Below are 22,154 nucleotides of genomic sequence, written 5' to 3'. Positions count from 1 at the left end.
CTTCTTTGAAATAGACCAGGTTTCCACTCCCCTTTTTATATAGCATTTTGTATTACGTTAAAATTTTAACGTAATTGATTCAAAATGGAATTTTACTCTGTAATAAGTCTTTGAAATCATGTATATTGTACATTTACACTTAAAGCACACCTTATTTGGGACTAACCACTTTTAATAACCACATGTGGCTCGTGTTCTGTATTGGACAGCACAAATTAGCCTCGATTTTTGGTAGGCCTGTGGATCTAGCCAAGTAGAGTAGAGTGGGATGTGGGCAGGATTCAGGTCACTGTTCTGGCACCCAGTTCCCCCCTTTTTATGTTTTAAGTGATGTAATAGGCAGTGGGAGTGCTGAAGACCACACAAGATAAGCGAAGGAAGGCAGTTAAATATGATTAAGAGAATGGACTTGGGAGTTAAACACTGGCCTTTCATTAACTGTGATCTTGGGCCAGTTGCCTTGCCTGTGCATCAGTTTCCTCACCTTCAATACAGGGATAATAGTAGTACTTCCTATAGTAGTTGTGAAGATTAAATATAATGATTGTGAAGTGCTGGAGTGGTAATTAAAATAGAGCTGCCTGCAAAATACTCAGGTTCTCCCCTTGCCAAGCACATGCACTTTCCATGTGACTAATTCTGGCCAGTGAAGGAGCTATGAGCAGAAGTGGGATGTGTTGCTTCCAGGCTGAAGCATTTAGTGGCTGGTGTGAGATCTACCTCTTGACTTTCTGCCATGGTGATGGGCTCTGTGCCAGAGGACAGCTGCTCCATTAGCCTAGACCTGGGGGTGAGGGTGACAATGCAGAGGTCCAGCCACCCAGGAGGTCACCTGTGGATTCAGGTTTGTTACTAACCTGATACAGATGCTTAGAGCAGCCTCTGACATTAGGGCTTCAGCTACAAAAGAAGGATGAGATTTAAGGATGACCGTTGAATGGGGCTCGGGAGACTGTCCATGGCACCCTGTTCTCAGGGTGGCTTTTTCCATTACCTTCCATTTTCCTTCTCTTCCATGCATCCACCTGGCTCTCAGATACTCCCAACTCTCAGCCCTCTGACACAGCTCTTCAGCCCTTGGATGGGGCACCTGTGTAAAACCATGTTGAAGATACCTTAGGATATTTTGAACTGGGAAATGTGAGGTTTTTCTCTTGAAAATGGTGGAAATTGTAAAATAAGAACTGTGAGTTATGTTTATTGTCATAATTTCTGCCATGTGGAAATGGCAGTTGGAGTGATTACAAAGAGGAATAAATGTTCATGAACAATACAGAAGAGACGGATCAGGTACTCATGGGTTTGAGTGTAGGCTTCCAGTTGTTCCTGAGGTGCACCTACACCCCTGCCTTCCCGTATTTGTACTCTGAGCAAGGAATAACACCCTCTTTAAACAGAGTACTAGTTTGTCCTAAATTTAAATTTACTGGTTTGAGCTACATTCTAGTCACTTGTAGACTAACACAGCTCTTCCAGCTCTTTTCACTGATCTGCTCTAGGACTTCTTGGGGATAAATCTTGTCACCTGTCAAGTGGGGGCTGGACTATTGGTCCTATCCTGCCTTATTAGTCAGTGTTCTTAGTTGCAAAAAAGAAACTAAACCACTTTAGCTAGTTTAAATTATTGAAGGATATAAGATAACCCAGAATCTGTGAAAGGGCCAGATAATTAGTTTGGAGGCTTTGCAACGGGATGGTGTCTCCATGATCCCTCTGGCCCAGTCCATTGGAGAATTCTGCTGCAGCTAGGTCAAGACTCCACAATTCCCTCTGTGATCCTACATCCCTAACATGCTCCTGAGCTCTGCTATTGCCCCTGCTGTTTCTGGAGGCTTGAGGTTTCTCTATTGCCCTTACTGGAATAACTGGTACTATTGACATTGTGGGTTGAATAATTCTTTGTTGGGGTGGGGGCTGTCCTGTGCATTCTAGCATGTTTAGCAACATTCTTGGCCTCTCCACATTAGATGTCTCCAGCCCTAGCTGGTTTAGCTCAGTAGTTACAGCACTGGCCTCTGGACTGAAGATTCTGCTCAAGGGCACGTAGCTGGGTTGCAGGTTTGATCCCTGGCCCCGGTTGGGGCGAGTGAGGGAAGCAACCAATTGATGTATCTCTCTCACATCAGTGTTTCTCTCTCTCTGTCTCTCCCCCTCCCTTCCATTCTTTCTAAAAAATCAATAGAAAAAATATCCTCAGGTGAGGATTAACAACAAAAAATGTCTCCAGACATCACAAAATTTCCTCACTGGGCTAAATCTCCCTGTGTTGAAAAGCACTGCTCTCTTGTATCAGAGGTTCGCACCCTAACTGCAAGCAGACAGTGTGCCAGGGCAAGAGATCACAAAGAGTCCTATGTGCCATATATCTATATATTTAAAAGTTATAAATTAAGCTAACAAGCTGATTAATGTTTTATTTTCCTACCTAAGAACTACATAACAACAAAACCCCAAACAAATCTGGTTTTGAAGTTGGCAAAATATCAAAGAAAATGGAATTTAATTATATCTGAGCAAGTTGATGGGCCAGCAATATTTGGATGAGAAAATAAAAATGTTTATGATTTATGGACTATTTCATGTTTATTATCGGTAAAACTTACTTACCTTGCCTTTATTCCCATAAAATCACTAAATATGTTGTTATGAAAAAAGTGCCTGCATAGCCTGGCCAGCGTCGTTCAGTGGTTGAGCGTCGACCTATGAACCAGGAGGTCATGGTTCTATTCCCCAGTTGCAGGCTTGATCCCCATTAGGGGATGTGCAGGAGGTAGCCGATTAATGACTTTTCATTGATGTTTCTATCTCTTCCTCTCCTTTCCTCTCTCTGAAATCAATAAAAACATATAAAAAAAAAGTTCCTGCATAATTTATGATCTACTGGCAGTAATGATTCGAAGAACAGAAAAATGTAATTAGTTTCAAATTACAAAAAATTGAATGTTTTTATAGAAAATATAAGTGAAAATAAAATTTAAAAACAAAGTTCAGAAAACTTTTCAAAGTTGCTTTCTAAATATTTAAAAGTGTTTATTAAAATTATGAGGCAGAGTACAAATATAAGTAATGAACATTGAAGTTTTAAATCAAAATTGTTTAAAGCTGAAAAATTTAAAAACAGCTTTATTCATCTTACATAGTATTTTTATTACATAACTTTTTGCAATTCTAGTTTTCAGTGTCAATATAGTTGCTAATATAAAGAATTGGTATCACTTCACACATCTTGTGTCTAGATCTCATATATACAAGTTAGAGAGTGATATAAATTGTTTGAGTTGCAAAATGTTCCTCAGCTACAATAATCAGGAGTATGAAAAGAAACAGAAAAGTGAGTGCTCAAAACTGCTGCAAAATGACACTTGTTAGGCTGGAACCTATCGCATGCATGCTACTTGAGAAGAGGAAATTAATTAAGAAGTTAATTTGTCCTTTCACGTGTTTTCAGCACTCAAGTTCTTCACATACTCTGAAGCAGTGTTTGCCTGCAACATTGGCAGAGGCCTCAACCCTTTGTGCCTTTTGTTTAGAGATTTTAGGGCAAGAAGTAAGGAGAATGTTGTTTGCCCTGAGCACTGTTACGAAATCGGTTGTCTAGGATTACAGGTTATGCTAAGCCAGTGCTAAGCATATGATCCTGAGTGACAAGAGCACACTTGTGTTCCTTAATGAAAATTTTTTTTGGGGTGTATTTCTAAGATGCAGGGCCACCTTTGCAGTGCACGTCTGGCTGCAAGGAAGCCTGGGAAAACAAGTCCTGGGCCTCCCACTGGGATCTTTAGACTCATAAAATAGGAATTCCCCCCACACACAGAAAGATTGCTCAAAAGGTGCTGGGCAACCCAAAATGGCTGGATAGGGAACTAATGAGCTGGCAAAAATCTGTCAGAATCAGCTTTTGAAGAACTCTGGAACCTAGTCAAAAAACAACCAAGGGAAAACTTGAAGAGAGAAACTGCTGCTTTATGGTAGGAGTGCTGCCACATTTTAAATTTGAACCTACCATCCCTCACATTCCGTGGTGGTGGCCCAGACTTAGGGTGCTGGTTGCTAGTGCCAGAAGGAACGATAAGGAATTTATCCTCAAAGAACTGTGGTGGATGTCAAGCTGTCTGGTGGCTCCCCTCAAGGACATGTGGAAAGGCTTCCTATTTCTTCATTCAGGGCATTACCAGGGCTGAGGTAGCCTTCCAGGTGGCTTTTGCTGAAAGCATTTATAGGCACAGCTACCGGCCTCAGCAGCGTGAGGCGAGAGACAACACTTGGGATAAGTAATAGACCCAGAAGCCTGGGAAAGAAGACTTTGGAAAAGAGATATGTGTGGGAATAGAGCTTTTCAAAGCTTCCATGTGTGCCAGGAAATCAAGACAGCCAAGAGTGAGACACATACTCAGAAAAGGTTGGAGAAGACTCTAAGCTCTCATCTTTTGCTGGCCTTCAGGCTCTGCAAGTAGGAACTGAAGCTAAGGCAGAGTTAGTTGTAAACAGCCTGGCTAAGTGTTCCAGGAGTGAGTGCCCTGACAGACATCCAATTTTCAAAGACCAGCAGAGTATTTTTTCTTTCCTTAAAAAAAAAGTCTTGATTTTTTTTGTTGGTTCCAGGCATTTAAGGTAACTGTCAAAATATCAGCTGTATGGTAAGCTTAAGGAACACAAACTTCAGAGGCAAAGACTATAGATCTTACAAAAACAGTTTAGAGAAGTTGCTAAATGTGCAAACAGCAGCAGCCCACAATAGGCAGCAACAGCAAACCGCGGAGAGGAAGGAAAATCTGACTTCTAGAGTTACCACATAGTCAAAATATCCAGTATTTAACAACAGCAACAACAACAACAAAAACAAGCCATGCAAAGAAACAAATTATGGCCATTTACAGGAAAAAAATTAATAGAAACTGTATATGAGACGGCCCAGGTATTGGTCCTACTAGACAAAGACTTTAAATAAACTGTCTTAAATATGCCCAAAGAGCTAAAGGAAACCATGGACAAAGAACTGAAGAAAACCGAAAGACTGTTGTCTCAACACATAGAAAACATTAATAAAGAGAGAGGAATTTAAAAGAAGGGACCAAAATAGAAATTCTGGAGCTAAAGAGTGTAATAACTGAAATGAAAAATTCACTAGTGGGGTTCAAAGTAGATTTGCACAGGCAGAAGAAAGAATCAGTGAATTTAAAAACAGGACAATTGAGATTATTCAATCTGAGGAGCAGAAAGAGAAAAGAATGAAGAAAAGTGAAGAGACCCTAAGAGACCCATGGTCCACTGGGAAGAATACTAACATCCATAATAGACATAAAGAGAAACATAGGTTGATAGAATCGAATGAGAGTCTAGAAAGAAACCCATACATCTATGGTCAGTTAATTTTTAAAAATATATATATTTTAAATATGTCTTTATTGATTCGAGAAAGAGGAAGGGAGAGGGAGAGAGGGAGATAGAAACATCAATGAGAGAGTTGTCATGGATTCGCTGCCTCCTGCACGCCCCTGACTGGGGATGGAGCCCGCAACCTGGGCATGTGCCCTGACCAGGAATCGAACCAGGATCTCCTGGATCCTAGGTCAGTGCTCAACCGCTGAGCCACGCCAGCCGGGCTGGTCAGTTAATTTTTGACAAGATGCTAAGACCGCTTAATGGAGGAAGGATCGTTTCTTCAACAAATAGTGGCAGAATAACGGAATGGTCACATGCAAAAGAATGAAGTTGGACCACTGCCTCACACCGTATACAAAAATTAATTCAAAACGGATCAAAGTCCTAAAGGTAAGGGTAAAACTATAGAACTCTTAAGAAGAAAATGGGTAAATTTTCATGACCTTGGATTTGGCTATAAATATGACACAAAAAGCACAAGCAACAACAACAAAATAGATAAATTGGACTGTACCAAAATTTAATCCTTTCATGCATCCAAGGACACTATCAAGAAGATGAGAAGACAATCTACAGAATGGGAGAAAATATTGCAAATCATATATCTGGTTAGGATCCAGTATCCAGAATATAGAACAGACTCTTAGAACTCAACACAAAAAGACAAACAAGGTAATTAAAAAATATGCAGAAGGGCCCTGGCCAGGTAGCTCAGCTGGTTAGAGTGTTGTCCCGATACACCAAGGTTTCGGGTTCCATCCCCAGTCAGTCAGGCACATACAAGAATCAACCAATGCATGTATAAATAAGTGGAACAACAAATTGATCTCTCTCCCCCCCTTTTCTCTCTCTAAAAATAAATAGGCAGAGGATTTGAATAGACATATCTCTGAAGGAGATATACAGATTGCCAACAGTGCATGAAAAGACACTCAATGACATTAATTATAAGGGAAATGTCAATCAAAACCACAAGATAGCCACTTCACGGTAGGATGGCCGCAATCAAAAAGTGGATAGTAAGCCCAGCTGGTGTGGCTCAGTGGTTGAGCATTGACCCAGGAACCAGGAGGTCACCATTCAATTCCAGGTTGGGACACATGCCTGGGTTTCGGGCTCGATCCCTGGTAGGGGGTGTGCAGGAGGCAGCTGATCAATGACTCTCTCTCATCATTGATGTTTCTATGATGTTTCTATCTCTCCCTCTCCCTTCCTCGCTGAAATCAATTAAGAAAAAAGTGGATCATAAGCATTGGTGAGCCCTGGCCTGTGCTGCTCAGTGGTTAGGGCATCGGCCTGTGCACCAAAGGGTCATGGGTTCGATTCCTGGTCAAGGGCATGTACCTAGGTTGCAGGTTTGATCCCTGGCCTGGTCAGGGCACATTTGGGAGGCAACTGATCGATGTGCCTCTCTCACATCAATGTCTCTCTCTCTCTCTGCCCCTCCTTTCTTCCCACTCTTTAAAAAAAATCAATGGAAAATATCCTCAGGTGTGGATTAACAACAACAACAAAATAAATGTTGGTGAGAATGCAGAGAATTTAGAACCCCCATACATTGCTAATGGGAATATAAAATGATGCAGCCACTATGGAACACAGTCTGTCAGTTGCTTAACCAATTAAACAGAATTACCATACGATCCAGCAATCCATTCTGAGGCATATACCCAAAAGAATTGAAAACATGCATTCAAACAAATACCGTGTGCACAGATGTTTATAGCAGCCCTATTCATAACAGAGCCGAACTGTGGGAACACCTCAGCTGTCCATCACGTGAGGAATGAATAACTAAATGTGGTATATCCATACAATGGAGTAGCAGTCATCTAAAGGAACGAAGTACTGATGCATGCTCTATGTGGGTGAATCTCAAAAACATTAAGCTAAGTGCCCTGGCCAGTGTGGCTCAGTTGGCTGGGCATTGTTCCGTGCACCCAGGGGTTGCCAGTTCGATTCCTGGTCAGGGCACATGCCTGGGTTGTGGGCTAAATCCCCAGTGGGGGGGCATACAGGAGGCAGCCAATCAATGTCTCTCTCTCCTCCCTCTCTTCTCTGCAAAAACAATGAATACTAAAAAAAAAAATAGTTAAAAAACACACACATTAAGCTAAGTGAAAGAAGCCAGACAAAAGGTCACATATTGTTCCATTCGTATGAACCATCCAGAATAGTAAACCCATAGAGATGGAGAGCAGGGGCTGGGAAGATGGGGGACGGAGGTGCCTGCCTGATGGGTAGAGGGTTTCCTTTTGGGGATGGTGAAAATGTTTTGGAGCTAGGTAGAGGCGATGGTTTCACAACATTGTGAATGTGCTAAATGCCACTGAATTGTACACTTTAAAACGGCTAATTTTATGTTATGAGAATTTTACCTCAATTGAAAAAAGAAGTACTTGCTCAGCTTGAAAATGTGAATGTCCTCCACCCTGTCTCAAAGAGCGCGGAGATCTGGCGATGTCCTTGGAGGTGAAGTTGTTTACAGGTACATATGGGGTGTCCGCTTAGTGGAATTGAAACAGGTCCTGGTGTGTCTGACAGATGCAGGGTGGGTGGGACCATCAGGGGCCCCAGGAAGAGCCGGATAGCCCTGTTAATCTAGAAAGAGGGGTGTTTCTGAGCATGTTCCTGTCATTTGGTGCAGCCCTTGTTGGAGACATACCCAGATCTGTTGTTGATCAGAGGGGTTGAACACCGACACTGAAAGTCTGTTTCTCTAAAATTTGTAAGGCACGGAGAAACCAGTAGCCCTGTTTGGGAGCACTGTCAGAGAGTGTGAGACACAAAAGAGAGGAGAGTCATTCTCTGCTACACTCCCAGGCCACATCAAGGGACTAATGCTGACAGGAAGGCCCCAGGGTGGAGCAGGTGCTTCCTGATGGGACAGGGCTCCTTCGAGGCTGTGGAAGGCACCACTTGGGGACTCCCAGAAATGCTAAAAGCACTTTACAGGAAGTGTAGACCCCTGGGGACCAGCAGGGCACTGACCAGCGAGATGATGAATTAGTATTATTAAAGTTAATTCAAATTACATGGATAGCAGACCCTCAGATAGCAAGAAGTCTTTGTTGTATTACGAGGATTCTTTTAAAGGCGCAGAAACCACTGCTGTCTGCAGAGGTGGAGCCCTGGCCTTGGCACATGTCTGGCACCTAGAAGGTTCTCACGAAATATTCTTTGAATAAATGAATGCCACTAAGTTGTGTAACATCTTTCTAACGGCCAAATGTCTTTGTTTTCCTCCTTTTGTGTGGAAATGGGAAGAATGGCATAGAGGAAAAGCAAACCAAAACAGCCTTGGGTGACCAGATGTCTTTCTCCTGTCTCTTTTCTTTATTAAAACATAAAGTCTCTTTTGGGGCCGCAAGGATGTGTTTAGAATAGATTTACACATGTATGGTAACACCGAGGAACCGCTGTTTGGTGTTTTCTCTTGCTGTTAAAGTAACAGCACAGGCTGACATGGGATGGGGTTGCATGTCCTGTAGAAAGACGTACAGTATGGCGAGGGAGACCTGGGGAGAGCACCCAGCAGTGCATGGTCCAGCCCAGGAGGTGGTGCCCTGGGCGGTGGGTGGGTGCCCAGGGAGACGATGCCCACATGCAGCTGTGCTTCCGGCACCACTGTTCCCAAAGCAGAGAGTAGATGTGGTGTCCCCGCTTCCTGAGGCGTCCAGAGGACAGGGGCCTGTAGAGTGCAACTTAGGCTGCGTGAGTGGGAGTGTGGGGAGGGCAGGGGCTTGCCAATGAACTTGACAGTAGAATGGGACTGCGGGGAAATAGCTTGGCCTTCTTGCCTTTGAGCTTCAGTTAGCTCATCTGAGAAAAGGGGTCATGATGGTGATGGTGATGGTGGTGGTGGTGGTGGGGGTGGTGATGGTGATGGTGGTGGTGGTGATGGTGGTGATGGTGGTGATGGTGATGGTGGTGGGGGTGGTGGTGGTGGTGGTGATGGTGGTGGGGGTGGGGCTGGTGGTGGTGGTGGTGATGGTGGTGGTGGTGATGGTGGTGATGGTGGTGATGGTGGTGGTGGTGGTGGTGGTGGTGGTGGGGGTGAGGGTGGTGGTGGTGGTGATGGTGGTGATGGTGGTGGTGGTGGTGATGGTGGTGGTGGTGGTGGTGGCCATACTTGTACTGTGCATTCTATGTCCCAGAAAGCGTTCATATAATAGCTCCTCTATTTTTCATGTCCATATTACCAGGTGGGTACTGTTACCATATACATTTTACAGATGAGGAAGCTGAGCACAGAGAAGTCAAGTCATTTGGTCATACAGTTAGTATTTGGAGGAGGCAGATTCAAACCCTGGCCTCTGTCTTAACCACTGCCCTGGCTTCATGGGCTTATCATGAGGATTACGTGAGTGAACACATTAAGAGCTTAGTTCAGCGTCTGGCACAGGACTAGTGTTCAGAAAATCCTCGTAGCTGTTATCTGTATCAGAATCCAAAGCAGGGTGGGGTTTCCTCCAGCTGCCTAGTGGCAGATGTGTTGTAGAATCAGCCACCTTCTCTAGGGGAGTGGGAACCCCATGTTTCGTTGAACTAGTGGATCTTCACTTAGAACAAACACAAACACCTTGTGCTGTGTGGAAAGTCAAATTTGCTTGTCTTCCTTCATTTGGCCCCTGCCCCCGACCCCACCGGGCTAGGTGAGTTGACCCCTCTCTCTGCCCCTCAGCCCCTGTGCTTCTCCCCGACCTGGGCACAGACCACACACTTGGGTAACTGCCCGGTCATGAGCCAGCCTCTCAAAGGATCTGAGAAGCGCCAGGAGAACACACAGGACGTGGCTGGTGGTCTGCAGTGATTCCAAGGGGCCCCAGCGTAGACACGGAGTATGTGGGCGCCTCATTGCCAACCTGTTTTGGCAGTCTGCTTGTCAGAGCAAAATCCGGGTGTCAGAGATTTTGATTTTCTTTGTTTCCTTCCGGTGAAATAGAATGGAGGTCTGTGTGTGGGAAAGAATCTGGTGATTCATATTTTCTGCTTATTAGGCTCCTGGCTGAATGGGAATTTGCATTACTTAACGTCTGGCTTCTTCCTTGCGAATCAAAATAAATTTCCTATTCAATTATTAAGGAAATTTCACAGCCCAATAATCCTCTTATTTTGTCAAGTGGGATTTTCCTTGGTGGAGGGTTTGGATTCTCTGAGTAGTCCATCCCTCTCTCATGTCTTCTGTCTCCACTGCCCTTGTCTGTCCGTGCAGAAAGTTAAACTCCCTCATTCACAGGTTAGGAGCTTCTAAATGGTGGCTTGGGAGACTTTGACCTTGCGAGCCAGGAGTGAATTATTATTATTATTATTTTTTAAATATACCTTTATTGATCTCAGAGAGAGGAAGGGAGAGGGAGAGAGAGAGATAGAAACATCAATGATGAAAGAGTCATTGATCGGCTAGCCCGCAACCCGGGCATGTGCCCTGACCGGGAATCGAACCCTGATCGCCTGAATCCTAGATCGATGCTCAACGGCTGAGCCACGCCCGGCCGGGCAGGAGTGAATTCTTCATGTTCATCAGCCTTGGGGTAAGAATTTACACTCCCTACCTGCTTTTCAATCCACCCTTCTTTGGACATGGTCACACAAGCCACATCTTTAGCAGGACTTGGGCCTGGGGTCCGTGGAGACACAATGTGTAGGGAACAGAACAGTGTATAAGGCCCAGTGTGCCCTGCCCTGTCTGGGCTGGTCGGGAAAAAACAAAAAACAAAAATCCTCTCCCCAAACCCAAAAAACTCTGCTGCCCTGAGGTGGAGCTTATACTGGGTTTGTTGAGGGGCCGTGTCTGGAAAGCCCACAGATTGGGTTCAATTAATTTTCCTTCGAATTGGTTCTGTTTGTCCCCTCAGACAGTAGGCTTCTTGGAGACAGCTCAGCTAGCTCTCCCCCTTTCCCTTCCTTTCTCCTCTTAAGCCATCATGTGCATAACATGATTTGACATATGTGTACATTGTGAAATGATTCCCACAATCGAGTTAATGAACACATTCATCACTTTCCATAATTACTTTTTTGTGTGTGAGAATGCTTAAGATCTATCTACTCCCAGCAAATTTCAAGGCTATAATGTAGTATTATTAACTATAATCAACATGCTGAACATTAGGTTCTAAGAATTTATTCATCTTATAACCGAAAGTTTGTATGCTTTGACTAACATCTCCCCATTTCCCCAACCCCCGAGGGCCTGGCAACTACCACTCTAGTGTTTCTATGTGTTTGACTGTTTTTTTAAGGTTTCACATATAAGCGGTACCATGCAGTGTTTATCTTTCTCTGTCTGGCTAATTCACTTAACATAATTCTCTCCAGGCTTATCCATGTTGTTGCAAATGGCAGGATGTCCTTTTCTTTCTTTTTTTCCTCACCTGAGGATATTTTTTCCATTGTTTTTTCAGACAGAGTGGAAGGGAGAGAGAGAGAGGAAGAGAAACACGGATGTGAGAGAGACACATCGATTGGCTGCCTCCTGCATGATGAACCCCGACTTGGGCCAGGCATCAAACTTGCAACCTAGGCACATGCCCTTGACCGGGAATCAAACCCAAGCCCCTCCGGTGTGGTGCGCTGGCCGATGCTCTAACCACTGAGTCACACTGTTCAGGGCGTCCTTGGAGGCTTTCAAGCTGCGGCCCCAGTGCTGGAGCTCAGAGGAGAGAGTCCCAGTGAGTCCGCGCCCGCCCTTTACGAGGCAGGCCTGGGACGCCAGCAGCCCTCCGTCTCACTCAGCCACGGTCCCTGCTGGTTTTCACAGCCAGAAGCTGTGGGGACTTCTCCTCCCGGCACTGGAACCCTGGGCTGGGGGACCCCTTGCTCTTCAGGAGGGACCTCCCCAGTGGAGATATATTCTCCCATGGGTGTAGAGCCAGCCCTTTCTGAGTCTCTGCCCCTCCTACCAATCTCCACCTGACTTTTTAATTTTTATTTATTTATTTATTTATTTATTTATTTATTTATTTAAAATATATCTTTATTGATTTCAGAGAGAGGAAAGGAGAGGGAGAGAGAGAGAGAGAAACATCAATGATGAGAGAGTCATTGATCGGCTGCCTCCTGCACGCCCCCGACTGGGGATCGAGCCCACAACCCGGGCATGTGCTCTGACTGGGAATCGAACCCCGATTGCCTGGATCCTAGGTCGATGCTCAACCGCTGAGCCACCCCCGGCCAGGCATGGACCTGACTTCTTTTTAAAAAATTGATTTTAGAGAGAGGAAGGGAGAAAGGGAGGGGGGGAGAGAGAGAGGGAGAGGAAGCTGGGGATCAAACCCACAACCTTTTGATGTACAGGGCGATGCTCCAGCCAACTGAGCCACCTGCCAGGGAGACAAGGCTCCTTTATACCCTGTGCCCTGTTCTGAATGATGGCTGCCCTGTAGTTTCGTTGTCATTTCGATGTGGCTGTGGGAGGATGTGAGTCCCACATTTACCTACGCTGCCGTCTTGACTGGAAGCCCTGATCTCTTTTTCAGTCCTGGGGGATTTTGTAGCTGAGGGCATCCCTCTTGACACTGGGATCTGGATGGGGTTCATGCAGAGCAGCTGTAGCTCTCAGGCTTGGGGTGTGCTGAGGCTGGGGGCGCTGACATCCCTGGTCGGGGAGCTCAACAGGCACTCCTTCTGGGGGGAGATGCACAGGAGCGCCTCCCTCTCCAGGGCTGTACAGTGGTGATGACTGTTGGTCACCTCAATGGTGAAAGCTGCCGCTGTCCCCTGCAGAGTAGGCCCTGCGGTCCATGCCATGACCACTCCGTGGTCTCTGCTGTGAAAGCTGTGGGGGCCTGTGGCTGTTGCAGGGTCCTCTGCAGAGCTGGCCACTGGGATTGCGGCGGCCCCCGCAGAAGGGCTGAGCCTGAGAGCCCCTTCCCGCCTTTGTTTTCAGGCATCTCCAGCCCTTCTCCCCAGTAATCCTTCCTTGTGACTGTTCTCTTCTTTTGCTCCACTGCGTTGCTCTAGGTTCTTAATTGGACTGTTGAGCCCTCCCAGGGCTTTTTCCCTTTGTGGATAGTTGTCTAGTTGTTGTTTTTGTCAGGGAATAAAGGCTGGCATCTCCTACTCTGCTGTCTTACTAATGCCACTCCAAACTATCTTTTCAGTGGCAGTTGTCTGCTGATCTGTTGGCCTCACCATACTTGAAAAATAATAAAACGTGCTTTTAAAAACATGTGTAGAGCGGTGCAGTGACAGGAGAATTTCATTTGTTCTGACAGCAGCACCTAAGTGAGATTGTCTAGAGCAGGAATCGGCAAACCTTTTCTGTAAAAGACAGATAGTAAATATCTTAGATTTGCAGGCATATATGGCTCCGTTTCCTCTTCTTTCTCCCCTCCTCCTCTTCCTTTGACAACCCTTTAAACACATTATTAGCTTGCATACTGCACAAAATCAGTGTGTGGGCTGGACCTGGCACACAGGCCAGTTTGGCAGCCCCTGGACTCCTGCTGCCGTGACCTGCTGATTGCTCCAGGCCTGCCTCTCGAGTGTCTCCCTGCGCTCTGAGCAGCCCCATGGGCTTCCATCAAATTCCATATTTCCTTAAGTTAGCCAACGTCAGGCTTGCAGCTAATGTACCCAACGGATTCAATTAAGTGGGTGCTTTGTCCAGAAGCTTAAGAAACGGTCCAGCCCTGGCCAGTGTGGCTCAGTTGATTGGGCGTTGTCTTGTGCACCAAAAAGTTGCCAGTTCCATTCCCGGTCAGGGCACATGCCCGGGTTGCAGGATCAATCTCTGGTAGGGGGTGTGCAGGAGGCATTGGATTGATGAGTTTTGCTTTCACATCGATGTTTCTCTCCCTTCCTTTCTCTCTAAAAATCAATAAAAAATCTTAAAAAAAAGAAGAAGTGGTCCAGTGAGGAAGAGCTTTGGATTCGGGAGGGGTCATATCACTTAGTAACAATAATAGCAGTATTTCTCATGTATTGTGCATCAGGTGCTGGGCCTGTTCTAAGTGCCTTATTTTCATGGTCTTGTTTAATTCCCACAACCACTCTAGGAGGTAGGTGAACAGCATTATCACCAATTTACAGTTGAGAAAACTAAGGATCAGGTTAGGTGGCTGACCTAAGGTCACAAGGTCAGGAGAGCTTAATTTAGGATTTGAACCCAGGTTTCTTCAACTCTGGAACCAAAGTTCTGCTACTCTGCTATCAGTGACAGCCCTAGTTCCTTATGTACCATCCATTGCTTAAAGAGGAATGCCTGCCTTTCAGAATTTCGAGGATTACCAGCGTTCTGTAAGGAAAGGTAGCCCGTTATTAACCACCTCAAGTGCCTCTGCTGGGCATTAAACTTATAGAATTGACTGACTTATGTTGTTGGGTCCCTGGAATTGTTGAGATTTCTTGGCAGGCACTAGACTGATGGAAACTGCCTCAGCTCTATGCTAGCCCATAGGTGAACTGGGAGCCACCCAGCTTTGGTGGGAGGAGCCTGAAGTCCTGTTAGCATGGGGCGGGTCCCCTGGGGTAGAACATTTATGGTGTTGGTGTATTTTCACATCATCAGAACCAGGGTGAGAGGTCTTGGCCTGTGCTCTCCGACAGAAATATAATGTCAGTCACATATGTAGTTAAATTTTTCTGGTAACCCTGTTTAGAAAAGCCAAAAGACCAAGAGAAATGAAAACATATGTCTCCACTAAATCTTGCACATGAATGTTTGTAGCAGCATTATCCGTAATAGCCAAATGTGGAAACAGCCCAGATGTTCACCAACTGATGAATGGACTATGGGGACTATGTACTTGGCAATAAGAAGGAGTGAAGTACTGATATGCTACAGAATGGGGAAGACCCTTGAAAACGTTAGCCTAAGTGAAAGAAGCCGGTCACAAAAGACCACATATTGTATGACTTCATGTCTATGAAAATGTGCAGAAGAGGCAAATCCGTAGAGACAGAAAGGAGATTAGTGGTTGCCAAGGGCTGAGGGGAAAAGGAAATGGGGGGTGGTGGTGACTGCTATTGGGCACAGGGCTTCTTTTGAGGGTGATAAAAATGTTCTAAAATTGATTGTGGTGATGGTTGCACAACTTTGTGAATATACTAAAAGCCAGGGAGTTTTACACTTTAAATGAGTGAATTAATTGCATGGTATGTGAATTATATATCAACAAAACTATGTAAAAAGTAAAAGAGCCTCGATGGGTGTGGCTCAGTTGGTTGGAGCATCTCCCACTGAAATGTTTCTGGTTCGATTCCTGTCCGGGCACGTACCTAGGTTTCTGCACATACGGGAGGCAACTGATCGATGTTTCTCTCTCACATAGATGTTTCTCTCGCTTTCCCTACCCCTGTCTCTAAAAATAAATCAGTAAAAAAAAACCAGTGAAAAGAAAGAAGTAAATTAATTTTCATAATTTAACTCAAAATAGCCATGAGCACACGATGCGGTATGCAGATAATAATGTTTTATGGAGTTATACACTTGAAACCTGTGTAGTTTTGTTAACCAATGTCACCCCAGTAAATTCAATTAAAAATATATCCAAAATAGTATTATTTTAAGATGTAATCAATGTAAAACATTATTGAGATGTTTCACTTTCTTTTGTTTTTGTTTTTTTGTTAACCCTCACCTGAGGGTATGTTTTTCCATTGATTTTTATAGAGTGGAAGGGAGGGAGGAGGAGAAGAGAGAGAGAGGAGAGAGAAACATCGATGTGAGAGAGACACATCAGTTTGTGGCCTCCCACATGCACCCCGACCAGGGGCAGGGACCGAACCTGCAACTCAGGTACATGCCCTTGACTGGGAATCAAGCCCGGACCCTTCGGTGTGCAGGACGATGCTCTAACCACTGAACCATGCTGGCCAGGGCCACATTCTTTTTTAGGGGGAACAAATCCTTGGATTTGGTGTGTATTTTACAGTTACAGTACATCACTTTGGACAAGCCACATATCAAGTGCTCAATAGCCACATTTGGTCACTGGCTTCCATACTGAAAGGTGTAAATCTAGGCAATTCATAGCTTTCCACCAGCAACAAGTCTCCTATGTGCTCCTCTCCTCCTCCTTTACAAGCGCACACAAGCCTGGGTTCAGATCACTTTCTGCCACTTATTAGGAGGATAACCTTGAGCCTGCATTTGTTCTTTCTAAATGAGTTTTCTGTGAAATGGGCACAATTAAAGAGGGACTGTGGTGAGGGTATGTTGAGCTGCTCACTGTGAAGCTAGAATGGCTCCTGGCATCTCGTGTTCAGTGTCAGTTACTTTTGCTTCTCAGGTGGGAAAGGCTTGGAACCAGCAAACCCAGGGTCCAGCCCTGGTCCTGTCACATACGCACTGGCTATAGAAGAGCTCATTATGTCTTCATATCTGCCCACCCACAGCCCCTTTGGAGGGGTCCTTTACTCCGAGTTTCCCACTTTGCACATTAGGACTCAGGATACATCTGGTTGGAAAGGAGTGGACACCCACCCTAAGGTCAGACATCTAGGCTGGTCAGAGGACTGAGGTGGCCCCGTGTCAGAAATCCAACCCACAGGGATACTGGGGGCCAGCTGAACAATGCGGATCCTTTCTTTTGGCGGATTTGAATATGAGACTTGACGAAAGGATTGGTGTCAGTATCAGGGGCACAAGCAGAGAGATAGAAGGAAAGTTCTAAGTAGAAGCCTGGAGTCAATACCAGCTATGGTGAGTAGGAGCCATGAATGAACAGGACTGTGAGCCAGCAGAGACTGAGAGAGAGTGGGGACAGCAGAGGAATAGCCCAGACCCAGAGGTGCTGTCACCGTGATGGTGGAGCCCCAGAGTACTGGAATAGGATCCCTTGGTGAGGGCATCTGCGAGTGTTCCCACTGAGTTTCTGAGCTGCTGACAGGCCTGCTGCGTAACCTGAAGCTGGCCCAGCCTCTGGAGGAGCCCTGGTTGGGTGGCTAACACTCTGGTCTTCCTCCTCCTGTAATGAAACCTGAGCATGTTTCTCTTCCTTGCACCCTATAAGAACCTGATGGCACACCAGCCACATCAAAACCCCTTTGAGACTCAGGTGCCTCACCTGTGAAATAGGGACAGCTTTTGCTTTGGGTTGCTTTTGCATGTCTTCTTTGGGGCGATGACCTGTATTTGACACTTTTGCAGTTCTGGGCCTGCCAGTCATGGGACCCCAGCTCCAAGGGGGCCTGTAATCCAGGCTGTCCCAGTCAGACTTTCCATTGCAGGGTTTGGCTCTTATGTGGAAACACCTCTGGGGAAGGGGTTAGAACCTTTGAGAGCTCCTGGGTTCCTCTGGTGGGGATCTTCTGAACTATCCTGGTTCCTGTTTTTCAAGGCCTGTTTACTCTGCTCTTTTGTTCTGGGAGTTTCCTAATTGCCTTGACAGATCCCCTTTTTTTGTCTAAGTCATAACGCTAACTGGACACACACCTTGTCGGGTTTTGAAGTGAAATAGTGAGTCCTAGAGAGATGTGCCTTCTGCCTCTGACTGTGCTCTTCCCTGCCCTCTGCAGCTCTGCCTGCTGCGTCTGCAATACCTGCCTAATATTTCTGGGCTCAGTGGACCTGAAGTAGTAGCCCAGTGTTTTCTTCCTTTGAAAGAAGAGTCTAAACCTAAACCAACCCCTGATTTACAGTGGCCTTTGCCAAGTCCTTGCCAAGTGCCTCTTCACACTTCACTTCCTCTTACTGAATAATGTGAGAATATGTGATAGCTCCTTGGGATCTAAGTCAAATGGGGTGAGTAGGTGGGGTGGAGGGGGCTCCTCTCCACAGTACCGCCGGTCTCCCTGTAGGTGGCATCACACAACCACAAATGTCTTGGAATATTGGTCCTGGAGCTCAGGACCAGACTGGAGAGAGGGCTTCTGAGATGCTGGGGGGGGGGGGGGGGGATGCAGGAGGAAAGAGGGAGGAAAGTGGGCGCATCACTGGACTTGATGCAAAAGAGACTTGGCCGGAGGTGCGGAGGACAGGAATAGTGGTGTACCCAGTCCATCACCCATCCGTCTACCCAACAAACATGTTTTAGTACCTGTGCTAGCTGTGGAGATGCTGCCGTGAACCAGACAGACACGGGCAGTCCCTGTCCTCACTAGGCTGGCACCCTAGCTTAGAACCCTCCTTTCCCCCCAACGTCCGTTGTGTAGCACGTCCCTTTGCCTACTGGGCTTGCTTCCATCTGCAAAATGGGGTAATAAACCGTGTTCCTCACAGGCCCTTTGGTGAGTCTGAGATGCTGGCACCCAGTCTGTGTGTCTTTCTGTTCCCTCAGCCCCACCCCTCCCTTCACAGGAGCTGCAAACACTGCTGAACCCTGTGGCTACTGAGTGAGGGCTCGATGGCTCGATGTCCTCTCTGTGTCAGGGAAGCACCAGCCTGTCTACCCCCTCTGCAGAGTCTGATTAAGCCTTAAATTTGAAGGACAGTCCCTCAGGCCTGCAAGAAACCTCATAAACTTCAGAGGTTTGAATTTGAAGATGTGCGTGTATTCTAAGTTTCAGTGGGAAAATGTTTCTAAGGAAACAAGCTGGAGATATTCTATTGAAAAATCATACAGGGTGGGGCAAAAGTAGGTTTACAGTTGTGAGTACATGAAACAGAGTTTAGTACTATTTATTAATTATTGTGTTATTTTCCATACGAACAAGGGTAAACCTACTTTTGCTGCATCCTGTATATACATGTATATGTATAAATACTTAAATGCACTGATATATATCATACATGCTGATATACATATAAGTGTATACACATCCATGCATACACACACTGATACACATGATATGTACACATAGGTACACACTGAAATATCGTATACATATATGTGCACTGATATATATTATATACACACTGATGCATATCATATATGCTGATATTCATATATATGTGCATACACACGTATACATATTGATATATATCATGCATACACATACCCAATATATACATACTGATATATATCATACATGCTGATATATGTGCACATCTATATATACACATATGCACACACATACACAGGAGAATAGCTGATACTACCTTTTATTGAGTATCAAGGTTGCTTTTATCTTTCTAGCTGATTGCAAAGACCTTTGGACTTCTCAGTAGTGGCCTTATTACTAGCATTTCTAATGTTAATACCCTTCTAGGCCCCATTTCTTCTTCTTCTTTTTTAATTTTAAATATATCTTTATTGATTTCAGAGAGAGGAAGGGCGAGGGAGAGAGAGAGATAGAAACATCAATGATGAGAGAGAGTCATTGATCAGCCGCCTCCTGCACGCCCCCAACTGGGGATGGAGCCTGAAACCCCAGCATGTGCCCTGACCGGAATCGAACCGCTGTCTCCTGGATCCTAGGTCGATGCTCAACCGCTGAGCCACGCCGGGCCGGACCCCATTACTTCTTAATGAAAGCCAGATGTCATCTGGGGCCTTTTTGTGCTTCTGATCTCAGTAAACTTTCTGTGAATGTCCCTTCGTCCCCCTCTGCCTTCATCCCATTTCTGGGCAGGTCCCAAGGCCTCTGGGATTTCTGCTCACTCCTGGCTTTTGCTGTCCCTGGGGCTCTGTTTTCTAGTGGGATGCCTCCGACCTGCAGCAAGGCACATTCTTTGTTTTTTGTTTGAACAGCAGTAACAACCACAGAAAATTATCCCCACGATCCCCACTGGGCCTCTGTGAGTTTAGCAGGCTCTGAGGAGGCTTTTGGGAGGCGCCCTGGGAGGGATCACATTTCCGACTCCAGACTCCATCATCCCTCCTGTTGCTCATGCTTGGCCCCACCTCTCACCTCCGCCACTGTTGGCTGCTTCGTGCCAGACACACCACCTCCTTCTCTGTCCTTTATGCCAGCTCCATCCTTGGAGGACTGAGGAGTTTTTGAAGCTGGGGTGCCAGCTGGCAGCAACCCCCTGGAAACTCACCAGGGGTGATTAAACATGCAGACTCTGAAGCCAGATTTTTGACCTGAGAAAGTGGGAATATGGGGGAGAAGGAACATCGTGAGGGGAGAAAACATCAAGCCTTGGCTTTGACCGCTTTGAGCCTGTGGTGCCAAGTGAGACAACCTCTGTCTGGTATTTAGGGGAGAGGCCAGAGAGGCGGCACAGATTCAGGAGCCTGCCATCGTGATCAGCAGGTGTGATTAGCGGTGCCTGCAGCCTTGAGAATGGATCTATCTCTTAAGCAGTGTGTGCCTGCTGACCCCCAGGCCCTGGCACGAGCCAGCACACCCTCCCCCCTTTGCTTGGCTAGCTTCTAGCCTCCCGTGGAAGGCCTGCCGCATCTGCTTGGGTTGGTTTGGGTGCCTTTGTTGACCCACGAAAGATCTAAGACCTCAGGCAAATGCGCTTCCTTTTCTTAGATGCCTCTGCGGACAGTGGGCTTGAGGACTGAGCATCAAAATGACAACATGGCTCTGCTTCTCTCCGCAGTTGGTTGACTTAGATCTTGTGTTAAGGGACCCTGCGTGCAGGTGCTGGAGCCTGTTAGGAAAGCCCTTTCAATAAGGCAGTTTAGGACAGATAAAGACTATTTGCCCTCACCTGGCGTGTCAAATCTAGAAAATGTAAAATTTTGTCATTGGACCTGGGACACCAAGGGATCTTTCACTGCCTAATGGAATACCAACTACGAAATCCAGTCGTGAATATGGAGTAGTGGTTTGAAAGGGCAGAGGCTCAGAGAGGTGAAGCGACTTGCTAGAGGCCACACAGCTCATTGGGTCAGATCTGAGATTCAAACCCGTGTGTGTCTAACCTGATGCTGGGTTCTTTCCAGTAGAGGATTCCTCCAGCCCTCCGCACCTAGTCTAGAAGAAGGGAGGTGTGGGCGTGGTGGAATCGCAGGGAGAGGGCTGCTTGTTGGGTGGGACTGCAAGCTGGTTCTGGATGCCAGGGGGGCTTGGGGTGAGGAAGGGGCAGGGGACATCCCCCAATTGAGATGCAGGCTGGAGACTGGAGGAGAGAGGAACTGATGAGAGGGGTGGGCGGGGTAGGCATCAGAAGGGAAGTGGAGCTCACTCAGGACCACAGGAGGTCCCAGATTTGGGTCAGAAGTTAGAAAGTACCAGCAATTTCTGTTTTAACTGAAAACCGGAAGGAGGTAAGGCTTTTCTTTTTAAAACAGAGACAAACGCAGAATTTGCGAAGGAAGCAGTGGTCCTCAGAAGGGGGCTGTAAGTCACTGAATAAATGGGACATTCCCCGTAAAAAGGTCTTAAAATTCATTTGGAGCAGGTCAGAGCTCAAAGGTATTCATAATGGGCGAGGTGGGGGTTGTTCTCCGAGAGGAGTTACCAGGGTACAAGAGCAAGAGACTAGATGCTGGATCAAACAAAACCAAAACCAGATCAGAAATCCAACACAACAAGAAAGTCCATCACCACCACCGTCGTCATCATCATCATCATCATCATATCAACAGCAGCAGCAGCAGCAGCAGCAGCAGTTAGAGTGATCTTTTAAACCTCTAGTGGCTTCCCATCTCCTTCAGAATCAAAGCCATGCTTTCTCACTGACCTAAGAGGCCCTGTGCCCTCTGCCTCTTCATCACCTCTGACCTCACCTCCTGGCCCTCTTCTGTCCCCCCTCTTCCCCAGCTACACTGAGTCCCCGTGGCTGCAACACACCAGACCCCTCTTGCCCCAGGACACTTGCACTTGCTCTCCCTCCTGCCTGGAATGCTCTTCCCAGACATTCTCATGGCTTCCTCCCTCTCGTCCTTCAGGCTGCTCTCACAGGTCACCTTCTCAACAAGACTGTCCCTGGTGACACTATTTCAATTTGCAACACTCCTTCCTCCTCCCCTGCTCCTGGGAATCCC

Source organism: Miniopterus schreibersii (assembly GCF_964146895.1).
Source record: "Miniopterus schreibersii genome assembly, chromosome: 3".
In the NCBI taxonomy this organism is placed as follows: Eukaryota; Metazoa; Chordata; class Mammalia; order Chiroptera; family Miniopteridae; genus Miniopterus; species Miniopterus schreibersii.
Note: the sequence above shows the minus strand (reverse complement) of the source record.